The sequence below is a fragment of the Grampus griseus genome (genome assembly GCF_964374135.1).
Source record: "Grampus griseus genome assembly, chromosome: 14".
Classification (NCBI taxonomy): Eukaryota; Metazoa; Chordata; class Mammalia; order Artiodactyla; family Delphinidae; genus Grampus; species Grampus griseus.
Window position 1 is genome coordinate 34155730 of NC_139008.1, and position 25592 is coordinate 34181321.

Below are 25592 nucleotides of genomic sequence, written 5' to 3' on the forward strand. Positions count from 1 at the left end.
ATTTAAAAGGTCTTCCTTTCTTGTTTCTTCTCATTCCAAATCCTTTTGCATATTTGCCCCCAAATTAAACTCCTTAAAATACTGCCTTCATCATCACGTTTTTCTCCTGCCTGTCACTACCCTTGTTTGATATTAGAAATATCCAACTTATTTAGGAGACATACCACTCAAAGCCACAGTCATGAGGCTTTGCCCTACAACTGCCAGGGGACATTCCTATGAGAAGATTCAACTACACACCTAACATCTTCTAAGAAATACACTGACAAGGTGGGTGGAAGTGGAGTGTAAAAGAACTTTCTCAGAAACTCCTTAATGCAAAAGTTTTCGATGGTTTCACAGCCCACTCTGCCTATCAGATCAAATCAAAACTTCTTATTCAAAGAGATAAATCCAATCCAGTTTAGCTCAAATCAGTTTTAGCAAGATTGGACTTTTGATTGAGCCTTGAGAAAGGACAGCTGTCCCAAGGCCGGTCTAAGGCCTGTAAACCACAGTACAAGGCCGTACGTTTGCTCTAAGTAGTCAGTGTGTGTGCCATAGTCATCAATAAGAATTATGAATATAATGCTTCTGTTGCCATTTCTCTTTGTGAAATGCCCTCACGTTCTCTCTGCACATCTTTCCCGTTGCAGAGCACAGGCTCCGGACGCGCAGGCTCAGCGGCCATGGCTCACGGGCCCAGCCGCTCTGCGGCATGTGGGATCTTCCCGGACCGGGGCACGAACCCATGTCCCCTGCATCGGCAGGCGGACTCTCAACCACTGCGCCACCAGGGAAGCCCCTCTCTGCACATCTTTTAGGGCAAATTCTACCTCCTAACTCTAGCGTGACACCTGACCTTCACAACCCAGCCCTACACAACCCATAAGAATCTCTCCCCTCCTTAGAACCCCAATAAACAGGGCGTTATTATTACTGGCTTGAAAGAGCAAAACCCTTTTTAGGTGTGTTTTTCTCTTTCTCTAGATCAGAATTTTGCAAACTCAGAACTACTGACATTCGGCACCAGACAACCCTGTGTTGTGAGGGGTGGTCCAGTGCGCTGTACTATATGTTTAGCAGCATCTCTGGCCTCTACTCTCTAGATGTCAGCAGCGTTGGGCCCTAGTTGTGACAACCAAATATGTCTTCGGATACTGGCAAAGGTTCTCCTGGTGGGCAAAACTGCTCCCCTCCCCACCTCCACTGAGAACCATCACTCTAGACTATACGGTTCTCAGGACTGAGAGGATTTCCAACTCTTCTTGCCCCTGTTCAGGTCAGCAGCAGAGGGTCCTTCACCTAGGAGGTACTCAGCGTCTATGGTGGATTGATTTCACATTCTCATGGATCCATCTTAATTGGAGGGTTTTGTTTTCTGAAATAGCGTAGTGGGTAGTTTTTTTTTTAATTGATTAATTATTTATGTATTTTTGGCTGTGTTGGGTCTTCATTGCTGCACGCGGGCTTTCTCTAGTTGCGGCGAGCAGGGGCTACTCTTCATTGCAGTGCACGGGCTTCTCATTGCGGTGGCTTCTCTTGTTGTGGAGCACAGGCTCTAGGTGCGTGGGCTCAGTAGTTGTGGCTCACGGGCTCTAGAGTACAGGCTCAGTAGTTGTGGCGCACGGGCTTAGTTGCTCCATGGCATGTGGGATCTTCCCGGACCAGGGCTCGAACCCGTGCCCCCTGCATTGGCAGGAGGATTCTTAACCACTGCACCACCAGGGAAGCCCGGGCAGTTGTTTTAATTTGCCATTAAGTCCACATCATTTCACAAATGACTGCTTAAAAATGCACACTACTTAGGCATCAACTTGCTTGTGTAGGATACAGAATTCTGCTTCTCCTAATAGGATCATCTTCTGAAAAGGCAATCTTTTATTTTTTTAGTGCCTACCTAGGACTCCATGTTATTCTCTAGAAATCATCAATTTCCAGGGAGGCTATTTATGAAGCTATGGAGAATTGTGATGCTGCTGCAAAGAAGTCACAATGACCTACAGAGAATAAACCAGAACGCCAGAGAGCTGTTAAGAATAATGGACTAAAAATAATAACAATAATGAAGACAATAGAGAAAAACAAAAATCAGAGTGAAAAATCTACTGTGATCACCCACAAAATATACTCTTCTATAAACAGCAGACATGCTTATAGGTAAAATAGTTATGTTTTTAAAAGCTTTTGTTTTATAATAAATCGTGAGGTTATTTATTCCATGTGTGATATCAACATTAGTTTGAGAACATTGAAAGTGTATTATTAGGAACCCAAGATACACAAGAAAGTGATTTCTAAATATAAAGGGTAGAATCATATGGCTTCATCAGGCAAAAAACTCTATTTGAATCAATTGAACAAGAACACCGCTCTCTTTTTTAAAAAATTTATATAATACCCTGTTTGATGTAAAATTGAAGAAAAGAATGTCAGTTAACCCTAAGCCAACTTTTTAAACTAAAATGTTATACAATGATTCCTGTGGCGTTTTAGCTGCCCTTACATTTTAATAATACTGATAAAATATTCTACTATCCCCAGCCAAGTAATTTTTTATCTTTAATTGGTAAGCCCTCATTTATTATTTCTTAAGCAGAAAAATTCTGATATCTAGGATTTATAACTTACCCAGGCAATCATGACTGCAAATGTATTTTTAAGCGCACTCAAAAACAGAGAAAGCACTATTTTCCCCCAGAACACTGGGGAAATTTAAGTTTGGACTACAATGGAAAAAGAAATTTTTTACAACAAATATATCATCGACTAACTATATTATGCCTCATCAGTGAAAAAACATCCTTTGGCAACCCCTGGGGGGGGGGGTGATAAGAAAGGCTTTTCACGGAATAAGAAGACAAAATTAAGTTGGCAGAGAAGACCTAGGTTTTCCCACTATGGAATTAGCACAGATCATTTCAAAATTGATAGAGTAGCAAAACCTGAACTATGGCGTGAAGATCCAGTGAAATATAAATATTACATATCGATCCACAGATGATCAATAAGTGCTTTTTTGCTGCAGGCATTTTTATTCATAAAATAAGCCTTACTCAAATATTAAAGGGGAAAGGGGCAAGGAGCTTGCAGAAAACAAAAAGCACTACTCAGAAAATGTCCCCTCAGATGCTGACATCAGTTTTGCAGACAACATGATAAAACCTCCAAGACGACCCTTATCCTTGTGAAATGGGAAATCAAGTTTCATATCTAACCTACTATATTAGGCTGAATAATGGCCACCCAAAGCTATTAGGTCCTATTCCATGTAGACCGTAAATGTTACCTTATAAGGAAAAAGGGTCTTTGCAGATATGATTAAGGATCTTTAGATGGGGAGATTATCCTGGATTATCAGGATAGGTTCTAAATCCAATGACACGTGTCCTTAAAAGATAGAGGCAGAGGGAGACATGACACATTCAGAAGAGGAGGAGGGGCTTCCCTGGCGGCACAGTGGTTGAGAGTCTGCCTGCCGATGCAGGGGACGCGGGTTCGTGCCCCGGTCTGGGAAGATCCCACATGCCGCAGAGCGGCTAGGCCCGTGAGCCATGGCCGCTGAGCTTACGCGTCCGGAGCCTGTGCTCTGCAGCGGGAGAGGCCACAGCGGTGAGAGGCCCACGTATCGCAAAAAAAAACAGAAGAGGAGGAGGTCATGTGAAAGGAGGCGTAAATTGGAGTGAAGCCACCATAAGCCAACGAATGCCAGCAGCCACCAGGAACTGGAAGAAGCAAAGTGCTCCATCTAGAGCCTCCAGAGGGAACAGGCTCTGCCAGCAGCTTGACTAGAACCCAGTGCTGCTGATTTGGGATGCTGAATTCTATCATCTAGAACGGTGAGAGAATACATTTCTGTTAAGTCATCAAATTCGTGATCATCTGATGCAGCAGCAACAGGAAACTAATAAACCCACCATATTTCCTGAGTGCCTCCATTCTATTCCATCCCAGACTTCACTACTGAGTAATAATAATGGCAATGATAAGACACATGATAGCCCACCACCTCCTGGAATGTATTAACATTTATTATGTGACAGGCCCTCTCTATTCTTCAGTCCTCACACCATCACCACCGTTCAGGTGTTAGGATTTCTACTGCACAAGAGGAAACACTGGTCCTTTGTCACATGACCGTCAAATGGCAGATTTGCCATCAGAACTCAGAAAACTGATTCCAGGGTCCTCTCCCATAACCATTCTGCGACACTGCCCCCTGTATGATTCTGTATCACAAAGAGCAAAACCTTTGGTCTGAAAAAAGACAGACATGTATATTGCACTAAATTCATGGGCCATTCATATTATACTGCATTCCTAGCCATTAAGAAGTAACAGGTGAGGGCTTCCCTGGTGGTGCAGTGGTTGAGAATCTGCCTGCTAATGCAGGGGACATGGGTTCGAGCCCTGATCTGGGAGGATCCCGCGTGCCGCGGAGCAACTAGGCCCGTGTGCCACAACTACTGAGCCTGCACGTCTGGAGCCTGTGCTCTGCAACAAGAGAGGCTGCGATAGCGAGAGGCCCGCACACCGCAATGAAGAGTGGCCCCCACTTGCCGCAACTAGAGAAAGCCCTCGCACAGAAACGAAGACCCAACCCAGCAAAAATAAATTAATGAATTAATAAACTCCTACCCCCAACATCTTAAAAAAAAAAAAAGACCCCGTTCCAGAAACCCGGGTAATAAATATATTAAAAAAAAAAAAAAGTAACAGGTGTTCTGGTCACTCTCTTCACTCGATACTTGATTCTTTTTGATACATTAAATCTTTATATTATGAGTGAGCCTATTATTTCCACCATAATTCATAGAAAATAGTAGCTGTGTGTAACATAACAGCTGAGGTTTTTTCCAAGCCTATCCCTGATTGATAAGGGAAGTAAAGCAATGATCTGGGGGATAAGTATTGTTAAAACTCTGACCGGAATTCAAGTTCTGTGGAACTGATGGTGTCGTTAATCAATAGTTTCAACTAAAAATTATTTTCTTCTCAGCACCTAAAGTAGGCTCTAGATAGTGGGACCTGGAACATACCATTCATCCATCCATCTATCCATCTATCAATTTGTCCACCCATCTCTCCCATCCACCCACCCATCCATCCATCTATCCATCCATCCATCCATCCTATGTCGAGTGCAACTTGGATTAAAATTGCCTAGAAAGTAATACCTAACTCCATTTTAATAATATTTAGAGGGTATTAATATATGCAACAATACTAGGGGACAAATTTAGCAATAATCTGACACTTCTGAAGTTTGTTTAGCTTCAGAAGAGAGAACAGTGTCTTATTAAAACAAACAAACAAAAAATACACAAGGACATGTTCCCTGAGAATGAGAATGTAGATAAGAGCTCACCTCAAAGATGCAGGGGACATGGGTTCGATCCCTGGCCTGGGAGGATCCCACATGCCGTGGAGCAACTAAGCTCGTGTGCCACAACTACTGAGCCTGTGCTCTGGAGCCCGTGAGCCACAACTGCTGAGCCCACGTGCCACAGCTACTGAGGCCCAGGCACCTGGAGCCCGTGCTCCACAATAGAGAGGCCACTGCAGTGGGAAGCCCACGCACCGCAACAAGGAGTGGCCCCCGCTCGCCGTAACTAGAGAGAGCCTGCATGCAGCAACGAAGACCCAACACAGCCAAACATAAATAAATAAATTAATTAAATTTTTAAAAAAACTAAAACAATATTAGCGTGTAACAGATGGAGAATGTAAGTGTGATGGCACACCCAAATGCTGGGCTACTATGGGCCATTAAGTTTACCTTCCTGAAGAATACTTAATGAGGTGGAAGAAAATGTTCATAATAAAATGCCAAGTGACAATAGCAGGGCACAGTAATATATATATAGTTTGAGCCCAATTAAATAAATAACTGAGTACTCACATACACAGAGGAAAAAATAAATACAAAGGGAATCCACCAGAATGATGTTAGCAAGTATCCACGACAGTAAGAGTTTTACAAGGGAATTTATGTTCTTATATAGTTTTCTTTTCTTTTTTTCAACTTTTCCTCCACACATATATATTATTTAATAAACAGAAGAAAGGTACAAAAATAAATAAATAAAAGATGATGTCAGAGAAAATAACTATTGAGGTTTAGGAGATATTTATCTGCCCATTTCTAAAACAACTTAATGTTTTGGTTTGCCTTTGTTTTGCTTATTACACCAGCAAGCCAACATCCCCCTCCCCAGGATGCTAGTTTAAAATAAGCTAAGATGGTATTATCTCCAATCCCACAAATGTGGAATCTGTGAAAATTCTGATGAATAAACCTCTGATTTTTCTTTTTTCCCTTCTGAGCTACGAATGTTGTCACAATTTTAATCACGGCATATGTAAAAGGTGCCACGTACCTTCTAGCAAGAGATGAATCATGCATTACAAATGGCTTATGTTTAAAACAAATGATCAGCTTCACCATCCCTGCCTGCCACCAGGTCCTAGCAGACATGGTATATATTCTCCATCATATTAACTTAAAAATGGAGCTTGGTCCCAAATGGGCTTTGAGAAGTAAGGCAAGACGCAGGTAAGAGGAATGATGGGCCTTTTTATTTGGCTCAAGAGAAGCCACGGTCTCCTTTCTGGCTTCTGGATTTCTCCCTTCAGCAGAAAAAGTGGAAAAGTGAGTAGTTTAGGCTCCTAAAACAGAAAGTCGAGGTGTATTTTCTGCTGTACAATATATGGTCTTTTGTATCTGACTCCTTTCACTTAGCAAAATGTGTGCATGTTTTTTGAGATCCATCCATGTAGTAGCTTGTATTAGTATTCTGGGGTTTTGTTTGTTTGTTTACCTCTTTGTAGTTTGTTTTTGCTGAATTGTATCCTATTGTGTGGGTATGGTGAGTTTTGTTTATCTGTTCACCAGCTGATGGACATTTGGATTGTTTATACTTTTTGGCTATCGTGACTAGTGCTGCTACAAACAATATCCTGAGTTGGCTTAGAACTTAGAAACTTAGAAACTTAGAACTTAGAAAGTTCTAAGATGTTATGGAAAAACCTGAACGAACTTTTTGGCCAAGTCAATAGATTAGTGGTTGCCTGGGGCTGAGGGTGGAAAAACAGACTGACCACAAATGGGCATGGGGGAAGGGTGTTTTCAGGGAGATGGAAATATTCTAAAATTAGACTGTAAATTTTCTAAAGATAATTGAATTTTAAAATTAAAATTGGTAAATTTTATGTTATGTAAATTATATCTCTATAAAGCTGTTTAAAAAAATCTAGTTTGGTATGACCTTATTTCCAAGATGGTATCACTTAGCTCTCGAAAGCGGATATTTATGCATTAAGTTCCAAGGGTCTCTCTGAATGTTGTAATTGAAGGAGCATCCATAAGTTATAGTCCTTAGACCAAAGGAGTAGGTTTTAAATGGAGTGACTGAGACATCAAAAGGGAAAAAGATAATACAGTCGTGTATCAAATGCTGGGAAAATAAAACCTACTGTTTCCCTAATTAGAAGGTCTGTGAAGGTAGAAACTGTAAATGTCAGGAGTCAAGGCGGGGGTTCCAAGCTGGAAGGTGTGAATAGGTTAGTACCAGGGTGTTGAAATTCTGGAGGGTGAAGGGAAAGAGGTAGGAAGAGATGGCAGAGGATATGTGCTTGAAACCGAGCAGGACCCTGTGGGGCTCCTGGGCACGGAAGCCTTTCTGTCCCCCATTTCTTGCCTCCAGCCTCCCTGACCTTCCCTGAGCTCCATAAGGGTAGATTCAAACAGTTGCTAATTTGGGAAGGGAAGGGATGCAAAGACAAGGGAGGAAACAATAGTGTAGCCTTGGGGCAGGGTCCTGGTTCCCCCTCAAGGGACACACATAACAAAGCTCTTTAAGACGTCAGCATCCTTCATGCCAGAGAAAGACCATCTGAGGCTACACTAAAGGAACCAGAGAAGCTCATCAGAAGGATTATCTGAGACCAGATGTGAGGAATGCAGGCCCTGCACACACCCTAATCTTATGAGCAACCCCACCCTTGAACCACTGCCATAAAACTCCTCACCAAACTCCCCTAGGTTGGGACACACAGTTTTCTAGGGCAGGAGCCCGCTGTGGCCCCCTCTGCCTGGCAAAGCAATAAAGCTACTCTTTTCTACTTCACCCAAAACTCTATCTCTGAGATTCGATTCAGCACCACTGCACAGAGGCCAAGCTTTCGGCATCCCGCTGAGGGCAAAGAGGGTGAAGGAGAACCGCCCCATCTTCAGCCAGAAGAGGAAACCAAGGCCCAGAGAATGGGAGTAACTTGCTCAAGGTCACAACATGGGTAACTGTTAGAAATGAAATTAAACCCACAGGGTTCAGCCCTCAAGTCTCCTCTTCACGCTCAGGCTGTATGATTCAGGTTGAACTGGCCAATTCTGCTGCCCACAGAGCAAACGCTGCTTGTTCTCACATTTGTGACCCGTTTTTCTGCCTGCTGAGGACAACGATGTCACTTACCTACTAAACCAGCAACCAATCGACTTCACCCCCTACTTTCAATCCCCTTCATTGCCCAGCAGAGGCTAGCACACCCTGATTGCTCATAACGACAGTTACTGTGAAATGCCCAAGGTCGCGAGGCCCCTCCACAAGACCACCAGAGTCGAGAGTCAAAGCCAAACGGCAAGGGTCATTTATTGCAGGTTCGAACCTGGACCTCCGCGCACTCGTTGCCGGTGACGCTAAGAGGTCCTGGCGGAGTTTAGTACAGCTCTTTTATAGACCGGTACAAACATAGTCGCCGATTGGTTGACTTTTAAACAGAGACACTAGTCGCCGATTGGTTGACTTTTAAACAAAGACACTAGTCGCCGATTGGTTGACTTTTAAACAGAGACACTAGTCGCCGTCTGATCGGTTGGACGGTTGCGGGGGGGGGGGGGTCAGCAGGCGTAATTACAGAAGCGAGAGCGGCTGGTTAAGTTTCGGTTTCCTGAGGTTTTGTTTCTTAATTAGAAATACTTAAGGCGGGGCCATGGTCGCAAAAAGAAATAGTGCAAACAGGAGGACTGATACAACCCTAGCAGTGCTGCGGCCTCCACCAGCCCAACGGCAGGGCGTCGGGAGGCTGCGCGCCCAACTTCAGGCGGCGCTCCCAAATGTGGCAAGCCCAGCGCCGCACCCTGGAATGGTCCTTTTTCGGCCCTTCCCCTCCGGAAAGAACAGAAAAGAAATTCCAGGAAAAGCACAAATTGAATGCAGGGCGTCAACTCAGTCCTATTCTCACCAAACTATAACATAGCCCCCTCACTGAAAGACTGAATTAAGAACCAGGGTCCCCATGGCCCTGAACACACTAAGATGCCTGCAGAGAAAGACCTACTGTTACTTCCTTTTAAAAGGACAAATGACCACAAGTCACCCCCAGACCCAACTCAGTCCTATAGCTCAGGGCACAAGGCTTGGAAAGGACTGACCCGGTCTAGGAACTGGAATCCTCTCTATGATGAAAATCATGAGATACAGCTTGACAGCTGTGATTCACTGAGACACGGCTACGGTAGGAAACTTGGAAATCAAGGAAAAAATGATTCAATAACCTTCCTATAAAATTTAGGAGAGGACAGCCATATCTGAGGTCAATGATTCACATTAAAGTGAGAGAGACAGAGAGATTGAGACTGAGAGAGAGGACCATCAAGGATCCCTAATGTCTACAGAGAAAATTATCCTTAAGCTTTTCATCCAGATCTAAGTGCCTGAAAGGAAACTTTTCTTATGCAGAAAAAGACAGCCTCAACAGTTCACCTACAATTTGATGATTTGCATTCTTTCACACTGAGCCCTTCTAAGATTTAGAGGGGCAGACACTGAGGCACCAACTTCAGTCTGATCACTTAATGCAGTTTTTATACAGTGTTATAGTTCACGTCTCAAAATAATGAATGAACCCTTACTATAGGCCTAATGAGGTCTCAGCACATTTCTAAGAGGGAAAGAGGGAGAGAGGAAGGCAAGAGGGAGGGAGGGAAAAAGGAGGGAGACAGAAAAACCTTTCTCACCAGAGGTTTTAACTAAATGCATTTCTGGGTGTATCATTTTGCTGGAAAAAGGCAGATTATCCTAATAACTTCTTTCAGGTCAAAACTCACACTGCTATTCGGAATACATTAATTATGAGGAAATGAAATCAGGCCATTCCGCCACACTCGTAGAAAACAACAGGCAGCCAGTTCAACAGCCTCAGCATCTTGGCTCTTAATTATTAGAAATGTGGATCTCTCAAAGAATGTGCTCAAGGCGAAACAATCACCTCATATGCTGGGCCTCCCAGAGGCCAGGCTATTCCGGGTACTTAACCCTGGCAGAACAATCACCTCCCAGGAAAGGCCACCCTGGTCCTGCAGGTCCCACTGCCCAGGCAGACGGGGCCAAGGGAGGGTGTGGACTGTGTGCGGGATTCGGGGAGAGTCAGTCTGGGGACTGTAAAAATGCTGTTTTGAAAAGCAGAGGATTAAAAAAAAAATAGTTTCACCAAAAGAAAGCCGTTTCATAGCTGCTTTGTGACAAAAACTAAATTCATATGTGGATATTAAGAACTTCTTGGCTCATGACGAGGATATTGTATTCAGGCAAATGCTCCCGAATTTCTGCAATTGTCTACAGACCATTATTCAGCAGAGAAAGAGGATTCGAGACCCAGAATCCTACACTGACTGACGGTGGCCACTGATTCAAGGCCTGAGAAGGGGGAGCCCTGGGGACTGAGCAGTCTCAGGTATTCCCAGAGAAATCACCCCTGAATTCTTGTAAGAGCCCGGCTAGGAAGTCATTATGATGCCCATTTTACAGAGGAAAAAAATGGGCAAAGATAGTTTTGTAGAGCTTGGTCAAGCTGTCGGTAAGTGGTAGAACTGGGGTTGAACCGAGCTGTCTGACCCTAAAACTCTTTAGGAGGAACCCACACCTTAAAATAAAAGGTTGATCATTTTAAGCAGAAAACCCACTGTGTGCGTGTAGGGAAGTCTGGCCATATAGCTATCCCTCAAGAACTCTTCATCAGAGACCTCCGAAGAAGACTGCAATGTTAAGAGCAATGGCTTTGGGGTTCAGATCACCCAGGGCTCTAACTGCAGCCCTGCTATTTTTGCTGGCTTTGTTAACTTGGGTAAATTCATTCAGATCACTGAGTCTTGTCTCTTTATTTAAAAAACTGAGGTAATAACAGTCCCTGAATCATGGTGTTGCAGAAACACAAAGTAGATAACGCATGTAAAGTTTGGGATCTGTAGTAGGGACTCAATAAATATCCATTATTATATAAGAATAAAATGAATTTGAACTGATTACTTTGAACTTCAAATACACTGTCAATCAAAGTATATTTACTGCAAGGTGTGTGTAAGAGGGGTTGAGGGGGAGGGGGTGGAGGGGGCCTAGATTGACCAAAGTATCATATTAGAATAGCGTGAAAAGACAACACCTGCTTCCCATTTTGATTAACCTGAAGTTGACTATCTTAGAGGATCCCTCACATTCAAGTCTGTTTTGTTTTATAATATGCCCTCCCCAACCCTCCCAAGTCTTCCACACATCCTTCCCTACCTAAAGATGACTCCTGAATCCTAAGCGATGCTAAGTTACACCACCTGCCTGTACAGATGATGATTCATACGTTTTATTATTGAATATGAGGATAAATGAGGCAAAGGGAAAAGAACTCCTTTTATATGGAAGCAAAAGAGAAGATTTGTTATTAATGGTCCCTTAAATGAGGGTGAACTCTTTGAGAAAAGGTAAGGATGTGCCACATGGGGTTAGAGTTTGTTTTGTTCTTATTTGTTGTATGGCTTTATTATTACCATTTTTTATTGAGGTGAAAGTCACATAACATAAAATTAACTATACTGAAGTTAACAATCCAGTGAGATTGAGTACATTCACAACATTGAACAACCACCACCTCTATCTAGTTCCAAAACATTGCCAGCACCCCAAAAGGAAACCACAAGCCCTTTAGGCAGTTGCTCCCCATTTTCCCCCTCCCAGACCCTGACAACCACTAACATGCGTTCTTCCTCTATGGAGTTCCCTATTCTGGGTATTTCATATGAATGGAATCAGATATTCAAGTTGACTAAATACTTAGAACGACCATGGAGGCAGTCAGAACTAACCCTTCCATGTCTACATAGGCTACAGGACCAAACCAGATGCCAATTTTACTGTAGCTTGGGTTCCCATAGCCCATATTCCAATGAACATCAAGCCAAAAAGCAGACCAACACTATGGTTCAACTCAAAAAAACCAAAAAAAAAAAAAAAAAGGTGAACCATATTAACATTTACAATGGCCAGTTTCCATTTTGACTCAACCAAATGGACTTTTCCATTCTTCCAGACGAGTGCTGGCTAATGAGAAAAGTAAAATGTGTTAAACCAAATTTTCTTTTACGTAAATTCCAAAATACATCGCCCACTAGAGTCATACAATGCGACAGACTCTCAACCAGATGGAGAAACATTCTCTGCCTAATGAAGAACCAGGAACCCGCCTACGCAATCCATCCTCTGTTGATTTAAATCGTGTCCTAGGAGAACCACAGAATGCAGCTTAGAGAATGCAGTCCAAGCCCTCCCCCTACCCCAAGCCCCATCCCTCCTGACTGTTTACCACGTATCTGGGAAGAGAGCTACTAGCACTCCTGAAAGCTCGTCCACCTCCTCTACTTAGGAATTTTCCAGGCAACGTTTGCATCAGAACCACCTGAGGAGCTTGTTAGTGAAATGGGGGCTTGGACTCGACCCCCATGGATTCTGGTCTCTAGGGCTGAGTTGATATATGAGCATCTGTATCTGTAGTAAGTGTGTCAATGTTCAACTTGTCAGTGGGGACAAATGCATGAGCTCTTGAAGGTGTGCAGAGAAAGAGAATAGGGAGGACCTGGACAGCCTCTGGTAGCAAAGACTCAAGCAGCTCTTCCGTTAGACGGATGTTTCTATAATTAACTGCTCTTGACTTTGAATCATTCCAGAATCCAAGTTTCAAGGAACTCAAAAGGTGCTGCATGCTAACGTTGAACCTGCGTCTCCTGAGGGTGGGGTTAAAGAGACAAAGCTAATTTGGGAGGCAGTGCAAGTGGGCACTGATGTAGGGGACATGCGGAGGCTTTGCAGGCTTAGGGACTTGCAGGTTCACGGGGGTAAGGGGAGCTGGGCTTTGCGGCAGGCAGTGGCGTTTCTATTCTCGGTTCATTCAGGGGACTCACCATGTGACCTTGGGCCTGTCACATTCCCTCAGCACTGCTGCCTCTCCATCTGTGAAATAAAGCCACCAGTGTCCGTCACACAGGCCCTCCTGGGGCGGGGAAGATTAATGAGGCGAAGTTTGCAAAGTGTGTAGAATGCCAGGCAACGACCAAGGGCAGCAAGGGCACAAAGTAAACGATGGCCAACCTCTCCCCTCCCACACACAGACACACTTCTTTTGCCTTTGAAAAATGGCATAAACTCTCTCTAATCCCAGTAGGGTCTACAGACCAGCAGCAGGGGCAGCACCACCTGGGAGCTTGTCAGAAATGCAGAGTCTCGAGCCCTGCCCAGACCTGCTGAATCAGACACCCAGCCACCTGAGGTTTACCAGCCCGCCAGGGGAGGCTGGTGTTTGCTAAAGGTTCTAGTGATATCAAATGGCAATACAACAGTGAACGAGCTGGCGATCTTCCAAGGAGCTTACATTCCAATGCGTTGGACGGGGAGATAGAAAATAAATAAATAAGAGCTTTGGCGACTGCTAAGTGCAGTGGAGAACAGAGCTCAAAGGGATGGTGGCAGTAGAGCATAATGGTTAGGGCTATGGACTCCAGACTCACAGGTCCTAGGTTCAAACCCTCACCTGGTCACTTACTAAGTACTTGAGAGAAGTGACTTGTCCTCCCATTGGCTCATCTTTCTCACCTGCCAAATGAAGATAATGAAAGCTCTCTCTTTGAGCCAGAGCTTGTCATCCTTTAGTGTTGATAAGAGTCATCTAGAGAGCCTGTTAAAACACAGAGATCCCCAGAGATTCTGATCTGATAGGTCTGTCCCACAGTTGCAGTCACATTTCTCCAGGGGAAGGCTTCTAAAACTTTAATGCCCATTCTCAGAACCTGGAGGCCTCAGTGAACTGAAAGTGCTGGTTCAGTAGGTCTGGGGAGGGGTCTGAGACTCTGTGTTCCTAACTCTTCTCCAGGTGAGGCTAATGCAGCTGGCCCATTGCCCATGCTGGAGGAGTAAGGTTAATGTATCTGACACACAGCAGATGATCAAATATATTATCTGTTATAGTTTTTTTTTTATAGCTCATATAACATCCTCTATTTTATAAAGTGACAGTGATGGTAACCCTTCCATGTCTACATAGGCTACAGGACCTATGTAGTGACAGTGGTTAGGGTTTGAAACATCCTTATTTGGTAAATTATAAAGTTGATGATGGGACTTCCCTGGTGGTACAGTGGTTAAGAATCCGCCTGCCAATGCAGGGGACCTGGGTTCGAGCCCTGGTCTGGGAAGATCCCACATGCCGCGGAGCAACAAAGCCCGTGCGCCACAACCACTGAGCCTGCGCTCTAGAGCCCACGAGCCACAACTACTGAGCCTGCGAACCACAACTACTAAAGCCTGCATGCCTAGCACCCGTGTTCCTCAACAAGAGAAGCCACCGCAATGAGAAGACTGTGCACCACAACGAAGAGCAGCCCCCGCTCACTGCAACTAGTGAAGAGCCCGCGTGCAGCAACTAAGACCCAACACAGCCAAAAATGAAGTAAAAATTTTAAAATAAATAAATAAAGTTGATGACACTGCATCAAATCCTAGGAAAAGGTTATGTTGGTTTATGGAATCCACAAGCTTCCAAACCAAGGATCCAGAATTTCCTCAAAGGCCATCAGAGGTATAGAGAATTTACAAAACAGCTTCAGTCTAGAATTCCAAAGTCTCAGATGAAATTTTTTTTTAGTATAATCATTCTTCTTAGGGTTTTATGGTAGTTGGTAATTTTTATTTTTAAATTTTATTTTATTTATTTTTTTATACAGCATGTTCTTATTAGTCATCCATTTTATCCGCATCAGTGTATACATGTCAATCCCAATCGCCCAATTCATCACACACACCCCACCCCCACCCCCACCCCTGCCGCTTTCCCCCCATGGTGTCCATACGTTTGTTCTCTACAGTCTTAGATGAAATATTAACCAACTATACGGAAAGTTCTGCAGAGGATATGAAGGGAATTAACAGTCCTAAAGAGATTTTAAGAAAATATTATAATGGCTACATAAAACACCCAAAATAAATTTTGAGAACAAATAAAGTAGAGCACCCATGGTCCTAAACAAGGCAAAAATGCATTTGGGAGGCGATTTTCAGAAGGCTCTATCCATGTGTTTTCATTTGTTTCATTTTGTTTTTCTTTCCTTGTCTCAGACCTCTTTTCTTTGGGGCAAAATTTTTCTCCTTCCCCTATGGAACAATTAAGCAGAACAGCAGCCCTTTCCTGGGACTCCCTTCCATCAGGTTATAAATAACTTCAGCACAATAAGTAAGAGCATATACAAAAGCAATGACAAGGTCGTTTACCATGAGCAAGCCATGTTCTGTTTCCATGGCAACATGGAGGCAAAGGCAAATGCCATTTGATGATGTTTCCATATCCTCCAAGGTCTTACACCCTAAAAGGGCCAGCTCTGGGGCAGGCCAGGCTTCTTCGAAAATCCTTTCCCACTAGGGGGTGGGTGACTGGGATCTGGGACCCAAGCTCAAAGGCAAGGAACTGGAGACCAGGCTTTGCTTGCAGCCGGGTGGAGGGCGCTGTCAGGAAAGAAGCCAACTCTCTAATAGTGGATACGCTTTCACGTGCATCACCATGAAAACCAGATAGTCTCCGGAACAACTCCAAACCCAGGCAGGTCATTAGTCTACCTCTCTGCCTCACTCGGTTTTGGACTTGCTTTGATATCTCACCTTTCTTTTTCTACTTTTTCCTTTCAGTTTCAGAAGAAAAGCTCAGAGCACGACTAATCAGAGGTAAAGTAAGGTGCTGGCTGGTTACCAAGCCCCTTGCAAAGGCAGAGACTTTATCAGGTACAAGCTCGTTAGAGGTGTCTGCCTCCTGAAATGAGTGGCAGACAGAAGTGCCTCCACTCACTTCCAATTCTGCCAGCCCTTCTCCTTGGTGAGGAGGAACCCAGGAAGCAAGACAAAAAAGGGTGAAAACACTCTGGCGGCTGTCTAAACAGCAAGGGTCCAAACTGCTCCATGTAAAGTGCACGGACAGTCTGTGGGAAGAGTGAGTTGGCTAAGTTTCTTGACATCACTCTCAGAAACAGCGGAGGTGTTCTAAACACCCTCTACTTCACTTAGAAATCTATCAAGGATTTACCATTTTGACTTCACTTGTTCGTATATTCACTTTAAAAAATTATTTTAAATGTTTCACTTTGAAAGGAATCCAAATCTACTCGAGTTTATTTAAACCTAATTAAATCTGACTTCTGTTACTAACCTCCATAGTGATAAGGATAATGATATCCAATATGGATGGATGGAAAGAACGGTAGATGGATAGATGGATGGATGGATGGATGGATGGATGGATGGACAGACCTCAATCATTAAACCTCATTAAATCTGATTTCTGTGATTAATCTCCATTAATAATGAGGATAATGATCTAATACAGATGGATGGAAGGATGGAAGGAAGGTTAGATGGAAGGATGGAAGGAAGGGTGGATGGATGGACGGATGGATGGATAGATAGATATATGGACAGGCTTTTACCATGTGCCAAACGGTCCATTGGGTGTTTTGCTCACAACAACACTGTGAGGTTGATGCCATCATTATTTCCAATTTGCAGATGGGGAAACTAAGATGTGGAAACGGTAATACACTGTGTCATGATCTTAAACTGTTAGAGCAGCAGAGCCTGGAGTTGAAACTAAAAGTAGTTAAACTCCAGAGCTCTTAGCTGTGACCTACCTACTTCAAAAGTAGCCCTTTCTTTTATTTGTCCTAAAATAACTCCTTTCAAGCTTCCAATGGAATGTTTGCTACGGTTGGTATTCTAGCATCTGCATGTCAGTTTCTCCCTTGGTGACTTTTTAGTCTGATAAATTCTGCCTTTCTCTGTGAGTCCAAGAGTTTTAGGTTTTACATAGAAACTGTTCCCTCTTTGCCTAAGTGTTTCCTTGTTACTGGGAAATACCATCTGGGGTTAAAAGAAACTGAATGGATGATGGACCTCTTCTCAAAATCACATCCCTAACGGCCTCTCTTCCTTTGGATGGTGACTCAGGGAATGATAAAAAGAAAAGATGCTACCAAAGGGACATGTCTGGTCTTTCTCATCCATGGCAAGCACATTTAGGGACAGTCTGCCCCCCTACAAACTTAGCTTTGTCATTGGGACAAAGCTTAGGTCAAAACCGAAGATCCGTTTCACAGTAGGCTTCCCAGGTACTTTTCAATGGCAACATGGGGGTGAGTAATTTGGAGGATGACTAATTTTAAAAGCAAATTAAAAACCCTCTACAGAACATAAATTACCTAAAAGGAGGAGGAGACCTAAATATCTTTGATCATTAACTTTTGTTCAAGGTTTACGTTTTATCACTGGCTGACTCTGGAGCCAAAGACATCAGGGCTCAAATCTCTGTTTTGACACTCCATAGCTGTATGACTTTAACCTACGAGGTTGTCTCTGCAATCAGAAGAGCAGAGATGATGTATGGTCTACAGAATAATGGCCTCCTAAAGATGACCCTGTCCCAATCCCCCAAGCCTGTGACTATGTTGCCTTATCAGGAAAATGGAAAATCAAGGTAGTAGATGGAATTAAGGTTATTAATCAGCTGACCTTAAGATAGCGAGATTATCCTGGATTACCCAGTGCAGTCACAAGGGTCCTTAAATGTAGGAGAGAGAGGCAGAGGAGTCAGCATCAGAGAGATATGACCTAAGAAGAAATCAAGACACCACTGCTGGCTTTGAAAGGACCCTGAACCCTAGGAACATAGGTAGCCTCTATGATCTGAAAAAGGCAAGGAAATGGACCAGAGCCAAAGCCCCCAGAAGGGGTGTGGCCCCACCCACCCCTTGATTTTAGCCTAGGGAGACCCACTTAGGACTTAAGACCTCCAGAACTGTAACATAATACATTGTATTCTTTCAAGCCACTATGGTGGTAATTTGTTACAATAGCAATAGGAAATTAATTCACAATCTATGCCTTTGTAAATTCTTAAGAGGATTAAATGAGCTGATTTATGGAAAGTGGATGGTGCCTTAGGAAGGACTCAACATGATGGCTCTTTGCCATTTCTGTAAACTGCCAAGTTTGAAGTTGGCAAGGTTGTCACCTACCTTTAGCTTGCCTGTTCCAACATCCACATCCCCAAGTGTCTCAATCCCCAAGAACACACACCTGACCCAGCCCTCAGGGGACCATTAATTTAATCATGAGCTGATTGAGGCTAGAGTCCCTCCCAGAAATATCTGCATTCAAAAGACAAATGCATGGAGTCACTCTGCTTAAAATCTTGAAGTTTTTCAAGGTCTCCAGCAGATTTCCGTCTAGAATTTACAATGCCTTTCAGCATCTGGTCTCTACCAATTTCTACACCCTCAGTTCTTTCCCTTCCTCCATAGACCCTCCATTTGGGTGCTAGTCATCTAACTGATTAAATGTTTCTTGATCATATCCAATCTCTTAAGCCTCTGGGCCTTTGCATGTGTCCCTCCCTCTGCCGAGAACAAATGCATATGTTCATCTATCCACGTTCTAATCATCTTTCAGAACTCAGCCTGACCACCCCAAAGAGCTCCCCTTAATATGCGGCTACTGAAGTGAATTAGGACCTACCAGCTCTGTTCTCCTATAGCATAGAATCCATGCCTCAACTTCAGCAATTCTCACACCGTGTTACAACTGATCACCTGCTGGTCTCTTCCAATAATTAGTCCTAAATATCAGTGTCTTTTCAGGATCATGGAGCCTTTTAAGTATCTGAAGAATCAGACCCCATTTTCACGAATCTACAATCATAAAGGTTTTACATATAACATAATATAGTTCACAAATAATTTCAGAAGTTTCATGGATCCCCCAAAATGCCTTGAACCTCAGCATAAAGAACCCAGCATTAAAATGTGAGTACCGTCAGCAAAAGGATGCAACCTAGTTCACTTCTCCCAGTGTGTAACTCATGGCCCAACACAGAGTTGGTACTCAATGAGTACTGGATGGATGGATATTCAGATAGATAGATGTATGGACAGTTGGATGGTGGATAGGAACGTGAATGATTAATTTGTATGTTTATGTATCACTGGAAAGACTCATCTAGAGAATTTCTCCTAATAATAGATAAGTGAAGATTACAAAACCACATCAGAGTACAAGATGAATCACATGTCTCTCGCTAATCCCATTTGTGTGACAAAAAGGCATCTGTGAAAAATACCCTCATTGACCACATGTTCCACATTGCTTGGTAGTTTCAGAAACGTTCCTAAGAAAAGAAGATATACTCCATCTGATGCAACGAGGATGAAAATGAAAAAAACAGAAACAAAAACCATTAACTAGGAGATCTATTTTCTGATAGAATAAATCAAAGGATTAGGTTCCATGACCCTTGTTACAGATGGTCAGGTTGAATTCAGACGAATGTGAACCCCATCTCTCTGAAATTCACCAGGGAAAAGGTTTTTGTGGTTGGTCCAGAAATTGTGAAGATAGGCTTGGGTTGGAGCAAAAGTTAAAACACAGACACACACACGCGCTGTTATATGGGGAACAACCTAAATACCCAACAAGGGGCTTTAGTTGATTCCTCTCCATCCATACAGTGCAACACTAGGAGGCATTTAAAATACTACATCTTAGAAGGACATTTAAGGGCATGAAGAAATGCTCATGCTATCTTTTTTTTGGAATTTTATTTATTTTTTTATACAGCAGGTTCTTATTAGTCATCAGTTTTATACACATCAGTGTCATGCTATCTTAAGTAAAAACAAAGCAACTTAACGGTGATCCCAAATTTGCAAATATGTATGGACATGTAAAGAAAAAAGGCTAAATGTGTTAGCAGTTGTTATCTGTGGATGTTGGAATCACAGCTGATTTTTGAACTCCCTTTGTCATAGTTATACTATCTATACAAACATGGCTATTAAGTCACAACTTTCCAGTTAATTAAAAGCTTGCCTGTTCACGTGTGTCTGTATGCACAAAAATATGGATCGGTGGATGTTTTAATTCCTGCCTAAGGAAAAGCCTTTTCCTTGGATCTAAATTCCCCTAAAAATGTGCCACTTTTCACCTGGCAGCAGTTCCAAAGTCATAATACTCAGGGAGAGTCAATCTATCCTCATAAATCTACCCTTTCATCTCATAATCTAAATCTGGTGACAGAAATTGGATTTCTGTCAAATTTGCCTCTTTCCTTTCGGGGCGCTTTGGACGTCCGTACTTTTCTCTCCACATCACCACTAAGTGTGCACCTGCCTGGCACTAGAAGTGCTCCTCTCGCACGTTTTGCTGCTACAGCTTTGCAACTCAGTTCCCAGATTAGTGTCCTCCCGGCGATTCTACCTGGTCTTTCCACGAACGTCAGAAAGACTTTAACGAGGAAAGTTGCTCAGCCAGAATGAATGATGATCCACTGTCTCTTTTGTGTTACACTCAGCTGAACGGTGCTTTAGGGAAGAGGACTCGAGCATTATTCAATTCAGTCTAATAAACATCTGCCTAATGTCTCTTTTGTGCAAGACGATGGAATGGATTTAGACGTGTATTTAGGTCCAACGCGGAAAGATGGTGCTCTTCAAAACACCATCTTCTACTGGAAAACAGGAGATGATCTCCCTGATGTATATTCAGATACCATGAAGAGGACCCACCCACCCCCATCCCCACCCCGCACCGAGTATCTTACGCTCAGCCAAGTGAGGGTCCCACGTCAGAGACCAAAGATTCTACACTCACTCTTCGTTCATGTTTAAGCAGAAATCCAAAGAACGTTCAGTGCTCAATGAACTGGGATGCTGTTGTTGCAAGCAGTATCAGATGGGACAGGAAAAGGGAGCTCACCACTGATCCCTCCGAGTGGATTAAACGCTCCGTAGGCTAAGTCTAGGCAGCAGAGCACCTGTGGGGAGAATCTGGAGTGCAGGCTGCACAGGGCCGTAACACTTGGAAGACACGCAGCATGGCAAATGGCACATAATGGCTCATTTCCAACAATTCAACCTCAGAATTCAAATCCAATAAATGTGCATGTTATTATTAGGTAAGAATCAGCACTTCTGCCTTACAAAGGATGAGATGGAAGTTCAGGGAGACTGAACATCGTAGGCAAGGCACCACCTCTTGGGGAAGGTGGGATTTGAGACCTACTGTATCTACCACCTACACACACACACACACACACACACACACACACACACAAACACTCAGTGCACTGCTCAGGCTGCCCGTGTTCAGCTTGTCAGAGGGAATGAACCAAGCACATCCCAAAACCCAGTTAGAGCCTGAAAGTTAGATTTCTGACCAAGAAACTCGTATGAACTAAATGGGCAGGTCTCCCAGTAGGAGGGGTTCTGGATCGGAAGATTATGGGGGAAGAATATGAATGATGGGTGACAATAAGCTCCATGAATGAGCACTCGCCATTCTCGCCCAGCCCCTAGCCCTGTGCCTGCAATATATTTGAACAGGTGAACGAACGAAGCAAGGAAGCCAAGGAGAGAGTGAATTCTGACAAGCTGACTGGGGAAAAGGAAACCACTTCTGCAAATGAATTCTGATCACTATCAACTTTTTTTTTTTGACTCACAGGAAACATAGAAGAAATTGAGATATCAACTCAGAGTGGTTATCTAGCCATTAACCACTTCAAGTCAAATAAACAGTTCAAGGTCAGAGTGAATTAGTCCCTCCATGTCTCAGACTCCCGCTCTGTAGAATCCCCAGATGCACAGGCAGAAGAAAGTTGATGTTTCCCCAGGCAGGGCCCCCTGTGACAGCCTTCAGTGTCTGACCTTAGCCCCAGCCAAGTAATCCAGACCAATACACGGAAATATGGTGAGAACAAGCTCACTTTGCCACTGTGTCCCCAATTTATTTTAGAAAGGGTCCTTGCCCTTTGAAGGTGAAGAGACTCAGAAATGATAATAGGGAGGGTTATTTATTTATTTATTTATTTTGCCAGTACGGGCCTCTCACTGTTGTGGCCTCTCCCGTTGCGGAGCAACAGGCTCCGGACGCGCAGGCTCAGCGGCCATAGCTCACGGGCCCAGCTGCTCCGCGGCATGTGGGGTCTTCCCGGACCGGGGCACGAACCCGTGTCCCCTGCATCGGCAGGCGGACTCTCAACCACTGCGCCCCCAGGGAAGCCCCAGGGAGGGTTATTGAACGTGGTAAATTTCTGGACATCGTGCAAAAGTACTTAAATATTATCTCTGTCACTTCTCAGAACATCCCCGGGGGGAGGTATTATTAGCCCCATTTACAGATGGAAAAACTGAGGCCCAGGGGGTTAATTAACTTGTTCAAGGTCAGAAGGTATCAAGTGGCAAAGCTACGACATCTTAACCACTGTACTCGACTGGACTTCTACTCATTTTCTAAAATGTGACATCATTTTGAACAGTGAAGTCAAAAGGAAAATGCCCCAAGATCCTCTGGGGGGATTTCCTTTTGACCCATCCTCCAAATAAAGTCATAGGTTTCCACTGAATCATTTCTGCTGACACTGGGATTACAGAGGAAAGGAGGTGGATGGAGAGGGATTCTTTGGAGTTTAAGGATCTAGACCAAAGAGGTCAAGAAAGCAGAACCAACACCTGGTTTGAAACAAAAATCAAATCTAACTAGCTGCTCTAGGGAGATCAACTCAGTGCTTTGTGACTGCCTGGAGGGGTAGGATAGGGAGGGTGGGAGGGAGGGAGACGCAAGAGGGAAGAGATATGGGAACATATGTATATGTATAACTGATTCACTTTGTTATAAAGCAGAAACTAACACACCACTGTAAAGCAATTATACTCCAATAAAGATGTAAAATAAATAAATAAATAGCTGCTCTAGGGGCCAGTGTCTTAAAACTGATAGAACCTGTGAATATAAAAGTCTGTGACTACAACTGACACAACACATTCTGCATATCATAAAATTACTTTCTTATGTGTCTGCTTCCCCCTCTTGAGAACAGCAATTAGGTAAGCAGAATTCCAGCAACACTGGGTGACCTGCAGGGACGGACTGCTACGTGCCAGGCTCTGAGCTAAGCGCTTCATACACCATCCATGGGATATGGGCTCTTGGGCCAAAATGCCTGATCTTGAGTTAGCCTTGATGGGTCCAGCTAAGTGGGGTAGATCCTGCTGGCTGCCAACTAAGCAGCCTTTCCCCAGAGTGTTCTTTTTACCTGGCTCAGACCCAGTACTGAGTGATCACCCTCTGTGTGCTCAGAGAAGGTGGTCCCTTCCCAGAGAGCCACTTCTGATTAACCCAAGCATGGATCATTCCATCCCCATTGCCAGTGAATGGTTTAGGCATGGGCATGTGATGCAAATCTGGCTAATGAGATTAAGAGGACATTTGCTGAGGGCTTCCCCATGATTTGAAAGTGAGAAGTGTCTTTGTTGTATTTGAATGTGGTTGTATGAGGACGTGATGCCTGGAGCTGTGGCAGTCATCTTCACTATAAGGAGGCAAACCTGAGAGCCTATAGGCTGAGGGTGGGGAGATGAAAAGATATGAAGCACATAGGACTCTTTCATTTTTTAAAATAAATTTATTTATTTATTTTTGGCAGCATTTGGTCTTCATTGCTACGCGCAGGCTTTCTCTAGTTGCAGCGAGCAGGGGCTACTCTTCGTTGTGGTGCACACACTTCTCACTGCAGTGGCTTCTCTTGTTGTGGGGCATGGGCTCTAGGCACGCGGGCTTCAGTAGTTGTGGCACATGGGCTCAGAAGTTGTGGCTTGCAGGCTCTAGAGCGTAGGCTCAGTAGTTGTGGCACACGGGCTTAGTTGCTCCGCAGCACGTGGGATCTTCCTGGACCAGGGCTCAAACCTGTGTCCCCTGCATTGGCAGGCAGATTCTTAGCCACTGTGCCACCAGGGAAGTCTCAGCACATAGGATTCTTGGTGAAATCACTGCACTGCTAATGTTAGCAACTGTGAAGCTGTTTATCTTCAGGAATCATAAAGTGAGACAATAACTCCTGTATAAGACAAGCCTCTTTTAGTGGGTTTTCTGCTGTGTGCAGCCCAAAGGAAAACAACAACAAAACTCTTGGTATATATTATGCTTAACCTTGCATATATTCCTTCATCTTTTGAAATTTCTACTTTCTCACCTGTAAAATAGGGATGATCATCTGACATAGTTCATAGGAATGTTGTGAGGATTCAAAAGTAATGGAAGGACAGTGCTGAAAAATGCCCTGACATGAGATTGGGACTGACATATACACCCATATATAAAATAGATAACTAATAAGGACCTACTGTATAGCACAGGGAACACTTCTCAAAACTCAGTAATGATCTATATGGTAAAAGAATCTAAAAAAGAGTATATACGTATAACTGATTCACTTTGCTGTACAGCAGAAAGTAACACAACATTCTGTTTTATTTTATTTTACTTTATTTAACATCTTTATTGGGGTATTATTCCTTTACAATGGCGTGTTAGTTTCTGCTATATAACAAAGTGAATCAGCTATACATATACATATATCCCCATATCTCCTCCCTCATGCGTCTCCCTCCCACCCTCCCTATCCCACCCCTCTAGGGGGACACAAAGCACCGAGCTGATCTCCCTGTGCTATGCGGCTGCTTCCCACTAGCTATCTATTTTACATTTGGTAGTGTATATATGTCCATGCCACTCTCTCACTTCGTCCCAGCTTACCCTTCCCCCCTCCCCATGTCCTCAAGTCCATTCTCTACATCTGCGTCTTTATTCCTGTCCTGCCCCTAGGTTCTTCAGAACCTTTGTTTTTTTAGATTCCATATATATGTGTTAGCATGCGGTATTTGTTTTTCTCTTTCTGACTTACTTCACTCTGTATGACAGACTCTAGGTCTATCCACCTCACTACAAATAACTCAATTTTGTTTATTTTTATGGCTGAGTAATATTCCATTGTATATATGTGCCACATCTTCTTTATCCATTCATCTGTCGATGGACACTTAGGTTGCTTCCATGTCTGGGCTACTGTAAATAGAGCTGCAATGAACATTGTGTTACATGACTCTTTTTGAAGTATGGTTTTCTCAGGGTATATGCCCAGTAGTGGGATTGCTGGGTCATATGGTAGTTCTACTTTTAGTTTTTTAAGGGACCTCCATACTGTTCTCCATAGTGGTTGTAACAATTTACATTCCCACCAGCAGTGCAAGAGGGTTCCCTTTTCTCCACACCCTCTCCAGCATTAATTGTTTGTAGATTTGTTGATGATGACCATTCTGACCGGTATGAGGTGATGCCTCACTGTAGTTTTGATTTGCATTTCTCTAATGATTAGTGATGTTGGGCATCCTTTCATGTGTTTGTTGGTAATCTGTATATCTTCTTTGGAGA